A 14443-nucleotide genomic window follows, 5' to 3' on the forward strand; every position below is an offset into this window, starting at 1 on the left:
TAGTAGGTGCTCAACACATAAGAATGGCAACATAAGTGAGACTCAGGGTTTCATCAAACTTGGCTATTTTAGATAGATAGGTAGATAGATAGGTAGATAGACAGAATCACAACATTATGTCTATTTTCTACTATACTGTGGAAATCACAACTATTTTTTCCTTCAAAAATAATTTTGTTAATGATATAAAGTAGAACCTATTGAATATGATTCCAGTCCAGAAATCTCTGTGATGTGTCTATCAAGTGACATGGTATATGTGGAAAGTCATATCCTTCACAAGTACCAAGTGCAATATTTTTCTAAACTCCATATCAATATCTCATACTCTGCACCTGGAGTTATGCCCAGAACATATTCCAAGAGGTCTACCCTGTTGCCCAGAGGAGTCATAGCCTCTAAAGGGATTAAGAAAGTCTTCCTAGTAGAAGGAGGTTCTTGCTGGCTGGTGTACCATTTTTCCTGCAGTGAGAGTTAGTGTCTGCTCAGTTTTCTGGTTAGTATAGTTTGGGCCATCTTGAAATAACAAAAGAAAACAAAACAAGAAAAAAGGAACAGGTGGAGATAAAGAAGTCGTTGTGGTTCTATCAGTCCAAATGCAATGCAGGTCAGAGCAAATAGCAAGTTATTCCTAACTGTTAGAGGTACCAAATCTCATCCACGTCTGATTCTCTTTTCCACTGCAGCACATGGTAGGGTTAAATGTCTCCAACCCCGTTCCTGGCAGGGCCACGAGACCAATACTGGGCAATGGGTTTGGGATGGAAATGCTACGGTCTCATTTGTACTGTGACCTCTTTCCCCTGTCCCCTTGTGTGAAAGACCCTGGATCCTAGTGCTGAAATAGGAGAGACCCCAAAATTCTACAACCAATAACAAAACCTTATCTCAGCCTGTGTTCCCCTGACAGGCATTAGAAAGGAAAGTGAGAAATAAACCTTTGTTTCATAAGCCCCTCAGGTTTCAGGGTTATTATTTTTTCCACAGCATAATAAAGACTACATAAGCTCATCTTAAAAATCCATCTATTGGCATTCGGTGCCCTGAGAGTGAAGCTACAAGAGTGGACCTTTGTTGGGATAACCAAACCTACACCAAGAGAACAGGCTGGAGAGAGGCAGTTCTGTGGTGTTCTTGGTCACACATTTATGGAGTTTCTGAAGGGCAGTGGAGATTACTGCCAGGCACAGCACGACCTCTATGCAGACAAGTGAACTGTAGAAATTCATTACTACTCCACCAAGAAGCCCCCATAAGAGTGGTGAATGAACCTGGACACAGAAGTGTTGAATTGAAATCCACAGAGCATTCTTTACAAGAGTTCTGACCTGGATGGGGTAAACCTCAGTGCACTTCCTTTCTCTTGCCTCAGTATTACTGGATTGAAGAATTGCTGCTTCTTGTCAGGAGGTTCATTTCATTTCCCATTACTCCCAACTTCATACTCAAAAGCACTGAGAATTTCAAGTGGAGTATATTGAAGTAGACTCAGTTTCTTTGCGTCATTTCTGTATTCAGTCTTTTAAATTCTTTCATAACCCTACTGAGTGTTTTTTAACTAAATTAACATGGCTCAAATGAACCGCCCAGCTCCTGTGGAAATCACTTACAAGAACATGAGATTTCTTATTACACACAATCCAACTAATGCGACCTTAAACAAATTTATAGAGGAACTTAAGAAGTACGGAGTTACCACAGTAGTAAGAGTATGTGAAGCAACGTACGACACTAGTCTTGTGGAGAAAGAAGGCATCCATGTTCTCGATTGGCCTTTTGATGATGGCGCACCACCATCTAACCAGATTGTTGATGATTGGTTAAGTCTTGTGAAAATTAAGTTTCGTGAAGACCCTGGTTGTTGTATTGCCGTTCATTGTGTTGCAGGCCTTGGGAGAGCTCCAGTGCTTGTCGCCCTAGCATTAATTGAAGGTGGAATGAAATACGAAGATGCAGTACAGTTCATCAGACAAAAGCGGCGAGGAGCTTTTAACAGCAAGCAACTTTTGTATTTGGAGAAGTATCGTCCTAAAATGCGGCTGCGCTTCAAAGACTCTAATGGTCATAGAAACAACTGTTGCATTCAATAAAACTGGGGTGCCTGATGCCATTGCTTGGAAGTGGAACCTAGACAGGACAGGATTTGTCGTACATGTTAGCCAGCATGTTGGCTTGGTGAAGTCTGATGAAGCTTCCATAGGAGTGTTGAAATGCAGTTTTACCAGGCCACAAGGCTGGCAGAATTGCACCCTCTATGTTTGGGTTAAGATTAACCTACTTGGACACTTAGCAAAGGATTCTTGCTGTTCAGCATTTAAAATGTGCTTATCGTTTGTACCAATTGACTTTTCCTGAAATCATGCAGTATGGAGTCATTCATGTCTTTAAATCTGTTTCCATGCCAGATTCTTATCAGTATATAAGAAATTTAGAAAGACGAGGTGCCAAAATACCCAGCACAATTCTTGTTGTTTTTAGTATCATGTCGAACTAAAATCCCAGGAACTATGAAAACTCTGGACCTTATGTGTTTTATTCTTTCCATCATTTCAAACATAGAAAGTAGGGCCTATAAGGTTATTTGCTCACAGTATGTTTACATCTTCCACAGTCATACCAGTATACATCCGATTTGCTCGTTTGCTTTTTTTTAATTAACCAAGTCTTACCAGTGATTATTTAATGTCTTTCTATAAATCTCATTTTGTGCTGTCATGGAAGACCTCCGTTTTGAAAATCTACATTGTACAGAAGCACATGTCTTTAATGTCTCCAGACAAAAAAGCCTTACAGTTAATTTTAATGTTTGCACTTTGGGGTGCAACTTACAGGGAGGGCCTGAAAAAGGAATGGGAGGGGGCTATTAAGTATTTTTAGTAAAATGTTGCCTTTGTCTTGTGCAGAACATGTAGAATATGCGCTTTAATTTAGTAAATATTTTTTTAAAAGGTAGAAATACTTTGTTATTGTAGCTAAAACAATTCTTAATCATAAAATTTCTGAAATTCTTGTAATTTTTTTTCAAACTTATCTGAAGTTGTTTACCAACTTATTTTTTTTAAGTGTGATTCCCAACCTTTCTTGCAAAAAAAAAAAAAAAGTGGGTTTCTGCTAATGAATTGAGCAGACATTTAATATTTTATATGCCTTTTGAGCTGTGTAACTTAATATTTGGATACTTGACAATTTGTTTTATTATGTGATTGATAAAATGGTGATGTGTATTAATGTCAGCTCAACCATATATTTATACTGTCCGGGAACATGTGGTTATAGTTCTGTGGGAGAAATAATTTGTCAGTGTTCACCAGCTTGTAAAAATCTAGTGCGAGAGCTTAAACATTAAATAAATGATGAAATGCAAAAAAAAAAAAAAAAAAAAAAAAAAAATCCATCTATTACCTTTGACAAGAGATAAATAAATTGACAATCAATAAGTAACAACACAACATGAGAAAGAAAAGGATATTATGGTAAGTTTTAGAGAAGTCACAGCTATCTAAATTCCAATTAAAGCAGTGATGCTGTGACCCAGGGCAGTGTTGAGAGATCCTTAAGAGCTGAGATAGCCATCACTGTTGACAAGTTTCTTAGGGTGGTGTTTTTTCCCTCTGCTGTGGGGACAGGCAGGCCGGGGCAAATGTTTTCCACTGTGACTATCACACATTGACCTTTGCTTCCTTCGGGGTCATCTGATCTGACATTCACAAGCATGAACACAGTAATTTCAAATTTACTCATTTTTGCCTCCTGGCTTTCACTGAGACGGAATACGGGCAGCAGTCAGGTTCACGTGGGAAAGTCAAGGACAAGACCTAACAGCAGGCATCCTTCAGTCCATGCAGACAAGTGGCAAGGAAGGGGTTTGGACAGGAAAAATGTGTACTAAAAACAGAAAAGAATTGAGCAGTATTTAGGTACCGTCTTACAGAATGACCCTGTGCCAACTGTGATGACTGTGGACATCAAAATTTATATGTACAATTTTAAGGAGACTGGAAATATTTGTGTTTATTTCTGTAAACTTGAACTCTTACATAAGTTCCTGTAAATTATTTTTCCTGTGTATTTATATATTGAAATATTTAAAAATAATCATGTATGATTTAATCAAGAACTATTAACATACCAGGGGTTATTTAGGGTTGATTTGTTATATATTCTTTTAGATTTATCTTCCACAACAAGTTTTGAATTGGCCGAACACCTGCATTTATTAAATTACTAAACAGCTTAAGTACTCTCCAATTCTAGACAATGTCCTAACATTAATGAATTTATATAAAGACAGACCTGTTAGAAATGAAAATATAAAATTGGGCAGTCTAAAGATAGCAAATATATTGTGGCTCATTTCAGAGATGGCAGTTTTTATCGAGCAGAGATGGTCACAGAGAAAAAAAAATCTATTTAAAAGTGGACACTCATGACTGGCAAGACATGGAAAACATAAAATTACACCAACACTAAAAATAGTAATAAACTCATTTATTTGAAAATGTCAGTTTTTATCTAGCTGTGTTGTTGATGCAAAGAAAATTACGATTTCCTGAGTACATTCTTCTTCGAAAACAACTTTGTGCTCGTTGAATCTATACCAAGTTAAATAACTCAAATAGAATACTTCCTCTTTAGCACAATTTCACATCACTATTTACATTATCTAACCAGATCTTTAGAAAAGTAAAATTTGGTCAAGTCATCCCAAACTATACAATATAAAATAAAATAGCAAAAAAAAAAAAAAAAAGAAAAACCGGAACCTCACATTTTCTGATTCTATTAAGCAGTAAAAATATTAATGAAACTAGACCATGAAAATATTTTTTAAGCAAAGTGATTATAAAATAACAGCGTGTTTATGATTTAAAAGTTCTATGTTGGACTCATGGCATCATGTCCTGATATTCAAGGTTGGTTCTGAAATCGTAAATTAAAAAAAATTCCTACTTTTCTCATATTTCTGGGCAAAACAGAAGAACTTCCTGGTGTTGGAGTCAAGACAAAGGCATTCTGTGCCCTAAACTATCTGCCCTTTCTTGGAGACAGTTCAGAGTTCAAGAAGAATTTCTGAGATGGAAAATGGCAGAGAGCATACTGCATTTTTTAAAGTTAAGAGTGAAAGCAAGACTGGTCTTACTATGTTTGTGATATATTCAGATATTTACCATTTACATGTAACTAATGAAATCAGGAAATACAATAACTGCAAAGTAGTTATAATATGTCCAATTATTAATACAATAGTTTCCAACACTATTAATTTTCTACTTTAAATAAATTGTCAGGACATCTGTTTCCAGCAATATAAAAGTATATATGGTCATGAGGTTTAACTCTTGAGATATGAGTTTAGTCAACAACTGTGCACTAAGTTTCATTAATAGAATAACGAATGAATGATGCTAACTACATGCTAGTTACTCAATATGTTTGCTGAACTCAACTCAGAGGATGAACAAACAATGATCTTTTGGGCTGTTTTCCATTTGAATCGAATCTTAAATACATATTCAGTGATCTCCTCCTCTGCTCGTAAGTCTGAGCCTGATCATTCTCCCACCCAGGTATATAAAATTGAGAATTACACATTTCAAAAAGCTGATTAAAATGTTTTGCCTAGTTTTCAGAAATAATAACCAATTTATCACAGGAAGTGTTACAAAATGTCATAATATTCATGTCTAGTAGTGTGACATTGGACACTTTTCTGATTTTCATGTATCTGATCTGCAAAGTGAAAATAACAGTCACTTCAATGGGTTTTTGAGATCATGAAATTATATAATAATATGTGAACTGCCTATCACCGTGCTTGACACAATATAACTACTGAAAAATGTCACCCCCAATTTCCCCTTCCATGTAACAGGCAAACACTTCGTCCTTAGATTAGTTTATAGGTGTTTGAATTTAACTATAAAGTAAGAGGAATGATTTCTTTTTGTTTGTTTGTTTTTGTTTTTGTTTATATCTTTATTGGAGTATAACTGCTTTACAATGTTGTGTTAGTTTCTGTTGTACAACAAAGTGAATCAGCTATACATATACATACATCCCCATATCCCCTCCCTCTTGCGTCTCACTCCCACCCTCCCTATCCCACCCCTCTAGGCGGTCACAAAGCACCAAGCTGATCTCCCTGTGCTATGTAGCTGCTTCCCACTAGCTACTATTTTACATTAGGTAGTGTATATATGTCAATGCCACTCTCTCACTTCATCCCAGGTTCCCCTTTCCCCCCATGTCCTCAAGTCTCTTCTCTATGCCTGCATCTTTATTACTGCCCTGCCACTAGGTTCATCAGTACCGTTTTTTTAGATTCCATATCTGTGTGTTAGCATACAGTACCGTTTTTCTCTTTCTGACTTACTTCATTCTGACAGACTCTTGGTCCACCCACCTCATTACAAATAACTCAATTTTGTTCCTTTTTATGGATGAGTAATATTTCATTGTGTACATGTGCCACAACTTCTTTATCCATTCATCTGTCGATGGACATTTAGGTTGCTTCCATGTCTCGGCAATTGTAAATAGTGCTGCAATGAAGATTGTGGTACATGACTCTTTTTGAATTATGGTTTTCTCAGAGTATATGCCCAGTAGTGGGACTGCTGGGTCGTATGGTAGCTCTATTTTTAGTTTTTTAAGGAACCTCCATACTGTTCTCCATAGTGGCTGTATCCATTTACATTCCCACCAACAGTGCAAGAGGGTTCCCTTTTCTCCACATGCTATCCAGCATTTATTGTTTGTAGATTTTTTGATGATGGCCATTCTGACTGGTGTGAGGTGATACCTCATTGAGTCTTTGATTTGCATTTCTCTAGTAGTTAGTGGTGTTGAGCATCCTCTCGTGTGTTTGTTGGCAATCTGTATATCTTCTTTGGAGAAATGTCTATTTATGTCTTCTGCCCATTTTTGGATTGGGGTGTTTGTTTTTTTGATATTGAGTTGCATAAGGTGCTTGTATATTTTGCAGATTAATCCTTTGTCTGTTGCTTCATTTACAAATATTTTCTCCCATTCTGAGGGCTGTCTTTCTGTCTTGTTAATGGTTTCCTTTGATGTGCAAAAGCTTTTAAGTTTCATTAGGTCCCATTTGTTTATTTTTGTTTTTATTTCCATTGCTCTAGGAGGTGGGTCAAAAAAGATCTTGCTGTGATTTATGTCAAAGAGTGTTCTGCCTATGTTTTGCTGTAAGAGTTTTATAGTGTCTGGCCTTACATTTAGGTCTTTAATCCATTTTGAGTTTATTTTTGTGTATGGTGTTAGAAAGTGTTCTAATTTCATTCCTTTACATGTAGCTGTCCAGTTTTCCCAGCTCTACTTATTGAAGAGGTTGTCTTTCCTCCATTGTATATTCTTGTCTCCTTTGTCAAAGATAAGGTGACCATATGTGCATGGGTTTATCTCTGGGCTTTCTATCCTGTTCCATTGATCGATATTTCTGTTTTTGTGCCAGTACCATATTGTCTTGATGACTGTAGCTTTGTAGTAGAGTCTGAAGTCAGGGAGCCTGATTCCTCCAGCTCCATTTTTCTTTCTCAACATTGCTTTGGCTATTTGGCATCTTTTGTGTACCCATAAAAACTGTGAAATTTTTTGTTCTAGTTCTGTGAAAAATGCCATTGGTAATTTGATAGGGATTGCATTGAATCTGTAGATTGCTTTGGTTACTATAGTTATTTTCACAATGTTGATTCTTCCAATCCAAGAACATGATATATCTCTCCATCTGTTTGTATTGTCTTTGATTTCTTTCACCAGTGTCTTGTAGTTTTCTGCAACAGGTCTTTGGCCTCCTTAGGTAGGTTTATCCCTAGGTATTTCATTATTTTTGTTGCAGTGGTAAATGCGAATGTTTCCTTGATTTCTCTTTCTGATTTTTCATTGTTAATGTGTAGGAATGCAAGAGATTTCTGTGCATTAATTTTGTATCCTGCTACTTTACCACATTCATTGATTAGCTCTAGTAGTTTTTTGGTGGCATCTTTAGGATTTTCTGTGTATAGTATCACATCATCTGCAAACAGTGACAGTTTTACTTCTTCTTTTCCAACTTGGATTTCTTTTATTTCTTTTTCTTCTCTGATTGTCATGGCTAGGACTTCCAAAACTATGTTGAATAATAGTGGCGAGAGTGGGCAACCTTGTCTTGTTCCTGAATTAGAGGAAATGCTTTCAGTTTTTCACCATTGAGAATGATGTTGGCTGTGGGTTTGTCATATATGGCTTTTATTATGTTGAGGTTAGGTTCCCTGTATGCCCACTTTCTGGAGAGTTTTTATCATAAATGGGTGATGAATTTTGTCTAAAGCTTTTTCTATATCTATTGAGATAATCCTATGGTTTTTATCCTTCAGTTTGTTAATATGGTGTATCACATTGATTAATTTGTGTATATTGAAGAATCCTTCCATTCCTGGGATAAACCCCACTTAATCATGGTGTATGATCCTTTTAATGTGCTGTTGGATTCTGTTTGGTAGTATTTTGTTGAGGATTTTTGCATCTATGTTCATCAGTGGTATTGGCTTGTAGTTTTCTTTTTTTGTGACATCTTCGTCTGGTTTTGCTATCAGGGTGATGATGGCCTCATAGAATGAGTTTGGGAATTTTCCTCTCTCTGCTACATTTTGGAAGAGTTTGAGAAGGATAGGTGTTAACTCTTCTCTAAATGTTTGATGGAATTCACCTGCAAAGCCATCTGGCCCTGGGCTTTTGTTTGCTGGAAGATTTTTATCACAGTTTCAATTTCAGTGCTTGTGAGGAATGGTTTCTTAACATTCCATTTCTCTAAATGGGAACTGAATGTGTTAATAGGGTTTTTTTGCAGGGTGGTGATGGAAAAGGATCTGTACCCCAATCCATGGAAGTTCCTTATTCAATTAAAGTTGTGCTTGGTTTCTTAGAATCTTGAGTTTAGGATCCTGGGCAAAGTGCTTATCTCTTCTGATCACCTCTTTTTTCCTGTCACATAAATCTTAGTGACAGTGGAAAATTCATGGCAAGCAAGGTGCAGAAATTTATCCAACATATTTTCCATGAAAGACATGAGCCCCAAATCCTCCAGCAGGTTGACAAAGTACACAATAATGCACACAAGCACACATAAATAAATGCAGTCATCACTTTCAATTATTAGTAAGAGACTATATATTCAGAGCATACCTCCATTTTTATTAGGTGGGTTTTGTGCCTTTTTTGTTCCTGGTGATTAACTGTCCTTTCCTGTGGGGCCCTGTTATGGATAATGATTGATAATTATATTTTGGTTCAGATCCTGGCTGTGTTTTTGCTAAATTTGTGATGTAGGCAAATTATTTTGCTTCTCTAATAAACCCTAGAGTTTTGTCAATCAGGTGAAACAATGCAACCTGTTTTGCTCAGAGCAAACAATACTTGGCAATACAATTGTGTAGCTCTAGATTCATGTAGAATATATTTGTAGTGCCTGCTAAGTACTAGAAAATTCACATACTTATGGAGACACTTTAAAGAGATGTTATTTAAACAACATTTTAGAACTCTGGAAACTGACTCAGAGATTAAGTAACAGGTACAAGATGAAATGTGTAGTTAGAAGGTATCTGTAGTTACCTCCTGAACATATGGGTTAATATTCAGCTTCACCCTCACCGTGTTAATGTCAGTGTCAGTCACTGAGTAGCCCCTCAGAGACAGAATAATATCCTGTTGACTCCTTCAGCAATAAATGCCCCCAAATCCACTTTGTGTGCTTCCACTTGTCTCAGGACTGCCTGAAGAGACCTGCAGTACCTGCCTCACCTTGCACATCCATGATTCAACTGGAGCCTCTGGAATGACTACAGTCATCTTCTGACAGAACAGAGATAATGGTTGCCCCAACTTTTATCCCCAAATCATTATAACACAACCTTTTTTTAAAAATTACAAACTATTACTTTAGAGCAGTTTAGGTTAATGGAAAAATCGAGAAAGTACAGAGAGTTCCCACATTTTCGCTTCCTCCACACATACAGGGCCTCCCCCATTATCAACAGAGTGTATCATCCAAGTGACAAGCTCCCTGAAAGGACTCTAGCAACCCCTTGCCTGTGTGTCCAATCCCCACCAAGGATTCTTTTTTGGCCCTTCAGGTTTGTAGGGTAGTTGAGTATTCTACAAAGAACAGGGCATAGCCTACAAGGTCACGTGGCTGTCATCCATGTTGTCATTATCATCTCCTTATGCTGTGGGGAGGGGACAGAAATGGTGACCAGTTCTGCTACCTCTCAACTGTTCCTTTAGGGGGTTCTCAGCATCGTTCCCGAAACCAGGGGCACCAGGCAGGGTAGAAAAGGGCAGGGAAAGATAGAAATGGAAAAACGATAAGAAACCAGATCAACGGCCACGTGCTGAGTGTTTTATACAATTAACTAATATGAGCTTTTTTCCTCTAAATTAGACGGTGATATGGAGAGCTGTCTCATAGGGTTTAACTTCATAACAGGTTTAATTATGGTAAGCTAAGTTTTCCCAAGTCATAGAAAAAAGTAAATTAACAATGAGAATTGGAAATCAAGGTCTGTGTGAGATCCCATTTCCCCCCTTTTTGAACAGGAATGCCAATTGTGGTTAACCTGTGTTTGCCTCATTGTTGACTGTTAGGTATGTGAGGAAGAGGAGATTGAGAAGAATTAAACTCTAGAATCTATACTTAGGGAACCACATCCCAGGGAACTTACCTACCTATATCTGATTTAGACAAAAATATTATGGACTTTGGTCTGATGTAAATGAGATGAGGCTTTTGAGGGTCTTGGTAAGGAGTGATGCTGCCTGTGGGAGGGACCTGAATCAATGGAAGACAGCGGAGACAGTGGCGACCAGCCTCCAAGATGTCCCCTAATGATAGCAGCCCCTGGCGTTCATAGCCCCTCCCCCAGTGTGGCCCAAAGAATATGGCAGAAGTGGTGGCATACCAGTCCTGAGGCTAGGTGACAAAAAGTAAGGCTCCTGCCAGGTTTTCTCCCTCATTTGGATCTCTAGCTTTAGGGAAGCCCAGCTGCCACGTCATCAGCAGCCCAATGGAAATGCCCATGAAGCTTATGACCAAGGGCCGTGAGGGTAAACTCGGAAGAGGCCGCTCACCCCAGCCAAGTCTCGGATTACTGCATCCCCAGCTCACTCCTCGGAAGCAGCCTCACGGGAGACTCGGATCCAGAAACACACAGCTAAGCCCCGTTTAGTCCTGGCCCACAGATTTCATGAGGTAGTGTGTGTGGTTTCAAACTGCTATGTTTGGGGTTATTTGTTATGCAGCAGTTGATAACTAACCTGCAGATACATATATAATGTGAGCGCTCAGTTAACGGTAAGATAACAGAAATTTCTGCTGTCATTCAGCACAGAAGATCAGGAATTTGCTGCATGATTTTCAATCAAGTTAACTAAAAGGTAAAATAAAATACCAGTACCCTTAAGGAACACATGACATAATTAAAAGTCTCTTAATGTATCTTTCACAATGTGAAGAATACAGTCCAAAATTATACAGTATAGGAAGAAACAGGAAAATCTAATCCATAGTCAGACTGATCCCAAGAGACTTCAGATACTGGAATAAGCAGTAAAGAATTTTTAAATAGTTATTACTATTAGAGTCATAAATGTAAAGAAAAAAAAGCTCACAATGAATAAAAAATAGAAACGTAGAGTGGTTAAACAGAAACCCGAAGAAACAATAAAATGGAAACTCTAGAATGAAAAATAAATTTAAATAGAAAATGACACTGTACGGACTTAATAGCAAATTGGACATTGCAGAAGAGTTGATAAATTTAAAGATAGCTTAACAAAAATATCCAATTTGAAGAATATAAAGAATTTTAAACATGAGCAGAGGCCCAATGACATCTGTAACAATATCTAAAGGTCAAACAGAATGATTGGAGCCCCAGGAGAGGACAATAGAAGATGGGCATAGAAATATTGAAGAAACAGTGTCTAAATATTAGCTAAATTTGGGGAATGATATAAAGTTTAAAGTTCAAAGAAGATAAGTAAACCACAAGCAGGAAAAACAGAAAGAAAGTCTGACTCAGGCATATCAGAATCAAACAGCTAAAAACCAAAGATAAAAAGAAAGTCATGAATGCTGCCAGAGACATGCAACATGTTACACAGAGGGAGATGATCTGAATGAGAGCTGATTTCCTACCAGAAACAAGAGAATAATAACTTCAAAGTCCTGAAAGAAGCTCAGAATAAAAGCCGCCAACACAGAATTCTATTTACTTCCAAAATATTATTCCAGATTGAAGGCAACATAAAGCATTTTCAGTAAATGAAAACTCAGAGAATTCATCAGCAAAAGCCCTATGATGTAAGAAATACTAAAGCAAGTTCTTCTGGCTGAAGAAATAAGTGCATATGATTTATGAAGCACAATGAGGAAGATATTTATTTGCAGCCCTCAATCCTACTCCAAAGGAGACTTTATAAGGATCAGTGTGATGAGATTTAAGGTTGTTTAGATTTAAGGAAAACAAAACTAGGATAGAGAACATCCAGGGAGGCTTCTGTGAGTAGACTGGCTTTGAGTTTATTTTTGAAACTAATATATTTAATTAAAAATCACAACCTTATGGGCACATAGAAATCACATACAAATCTAAAGGAATCTAAATTAAGTCAGGACCACCAGGTATCTAAACAAACTACACGACAGGGTCACCATCCTATAATAGACTTTCTTAAAGCTTAGCCTATTTTTAAAAATTGAGTACTTTCTAAAATGTTATATATTTCCCTATGTACTTTTTTCCAATAAATATTTTGCAACTTGGTACACTTTATATAAAGTTCAAGTACATTAATCATTTTCCTCTAACTTGACGGTAAGTTCATTGAGAACGGAGGCTATGAATTTTGAGATGGTTTGCTTTACCTTCCATAAATGAAATAAAATTGGATTGTGATTAGAGGCTTACACAGTTACCTCATTATGCAAAATGATTTGACTGCGTATTTTCATCAGATATGTATCTGGCCCTTCTATTTTCCATGCATTGTGCCAGGCACTGTGTTGTATAAATGAGCCAGAGATGGTCTCTGTATTTTAGCCCCTAGGTTACTTATTTCTTCACGCCAGGATAAGATCCCTTAGCTCAAAAACCTACTTGCACCAAACTTAAATTTTCTGCATACCTCAGAAAACTGCACCCGGCATCCACTAGACATAGGTAAGATAAACTCTGTGGCGACACAGACCCCAAGCCACTGCTGTCATTCAGAGCTCTGACTCAGAGACTCGGCCATGATGCTGAGTGATGTCACCTAGACGCCTAAGCCCCTCCCCAGCCCCCTCCTCTCTAGGAGTTCCCTAGCCTCCCTCCTCTTCTGGATGGTGGCCTCTGGACATGCTCATGCTGTGAGGAACATCGCCTTCCTGCAAACCAAAGCATCATTCAACAAAGCTCCTGTACGCTACTGCCCCCTAGTGGTCTTACTGTTTTCCTTGATCAGCCCTGAAATCCTTGAACCCCTTACACACTAGTGATATGAAGACAAATACGTTAGGACCTGTGACTCAAGGACCACACAGTCTGGTGAGAGAGACTGAGTGATGGGCATTTAAATGTGACTTTTATAAACAGTCAAGAAAAGGAAAACACTTACATAAAGAATTACATTTTTTTAAAAAAGAGCTCTTTCCAATTCTTTCACATGTGATGGGAGCATTAGAGCCTACTTCCCACTGTGGAAGCAGCATGCAGAAAACCATCATTTCATATCAGATCACATCCATTGTGGGTACCAGGCTGATTGGATCAGTAATACCAATGTAATTCCAAAGTAGAGATTCAGAGGTTAGGACTATAGATACTAATACTTAAAAATATTCTTAAATTTTTTTGTTTTAACCAAATAAATCCCTAACTTCATGACAAGTTGAGAAAATTTAGAGAACTGCATAGATTATATTTTTCCTGTACAGATTATTATATTTAATTTCATTATCAGAAGTCCCCTATTTAAAAATATATTTGGATTTAACTTTTACTGGTTGCTATCTTTAAACATTCACATGTAAGATAGACTAAAAATAATCTTAATAGTTCTGTTTATAGAGAATACATATTGATTTAAGGTTCACTGTATTGTATTCATCTGTGGTGAAAATAAAATTCTGACATATTTTTCTTTGGGGAGAAATGGCTGCAATTCTAAGCAGCTAGGTTAGCTAATGGCATATTATTTAATTGCATACATGGCCTTTTTTCAATACATATACCCAAGAAGCACTTTCCTAATATATTAAAATAAAACATCCTTTACTACCATGTGAAATGTTATTATATTTATACATTTTTTAAGAATTCCAAAACTAATGTCAGCTTTCATAAATGCTAATTCCAATATTTGTTCATGTAAGTGTACTAAATTACATAGACAGCCATACACAGACTCT

General features: G+C 37.2%; 1 pseudogene across 1 annotated transcript; it reads left to right on the plus strand.

The window, feature by feature from the left end:
* The first annotated feature begins 1089 nt into the window (after positions 1-1089).
* Positions 1090-2514, plus strand: LOC309795766 (protein tyrosine phosphatase type IVA 1-like; annotated as a pseudogene). Its single transcript has one exon. The product of its transcript is annotated as a protein tyrosine phosphatase type IVA 1-like (transcript).
* Positions 2515-14443: the final 11929 nt, after the last annotated feature.

The sequence above is a fragment of the Mesoplodon mirus genome (assembly GCF_964341445.2).
Source record: "Mesoplodon mirus genome assembly, chromosome: 20".
NCBI lineage: Eukaryota > Metazoa > Chordata > Mammalia > Artiodactyla > Ziphiidae > Mesoplodon > Mesoplodon mirus.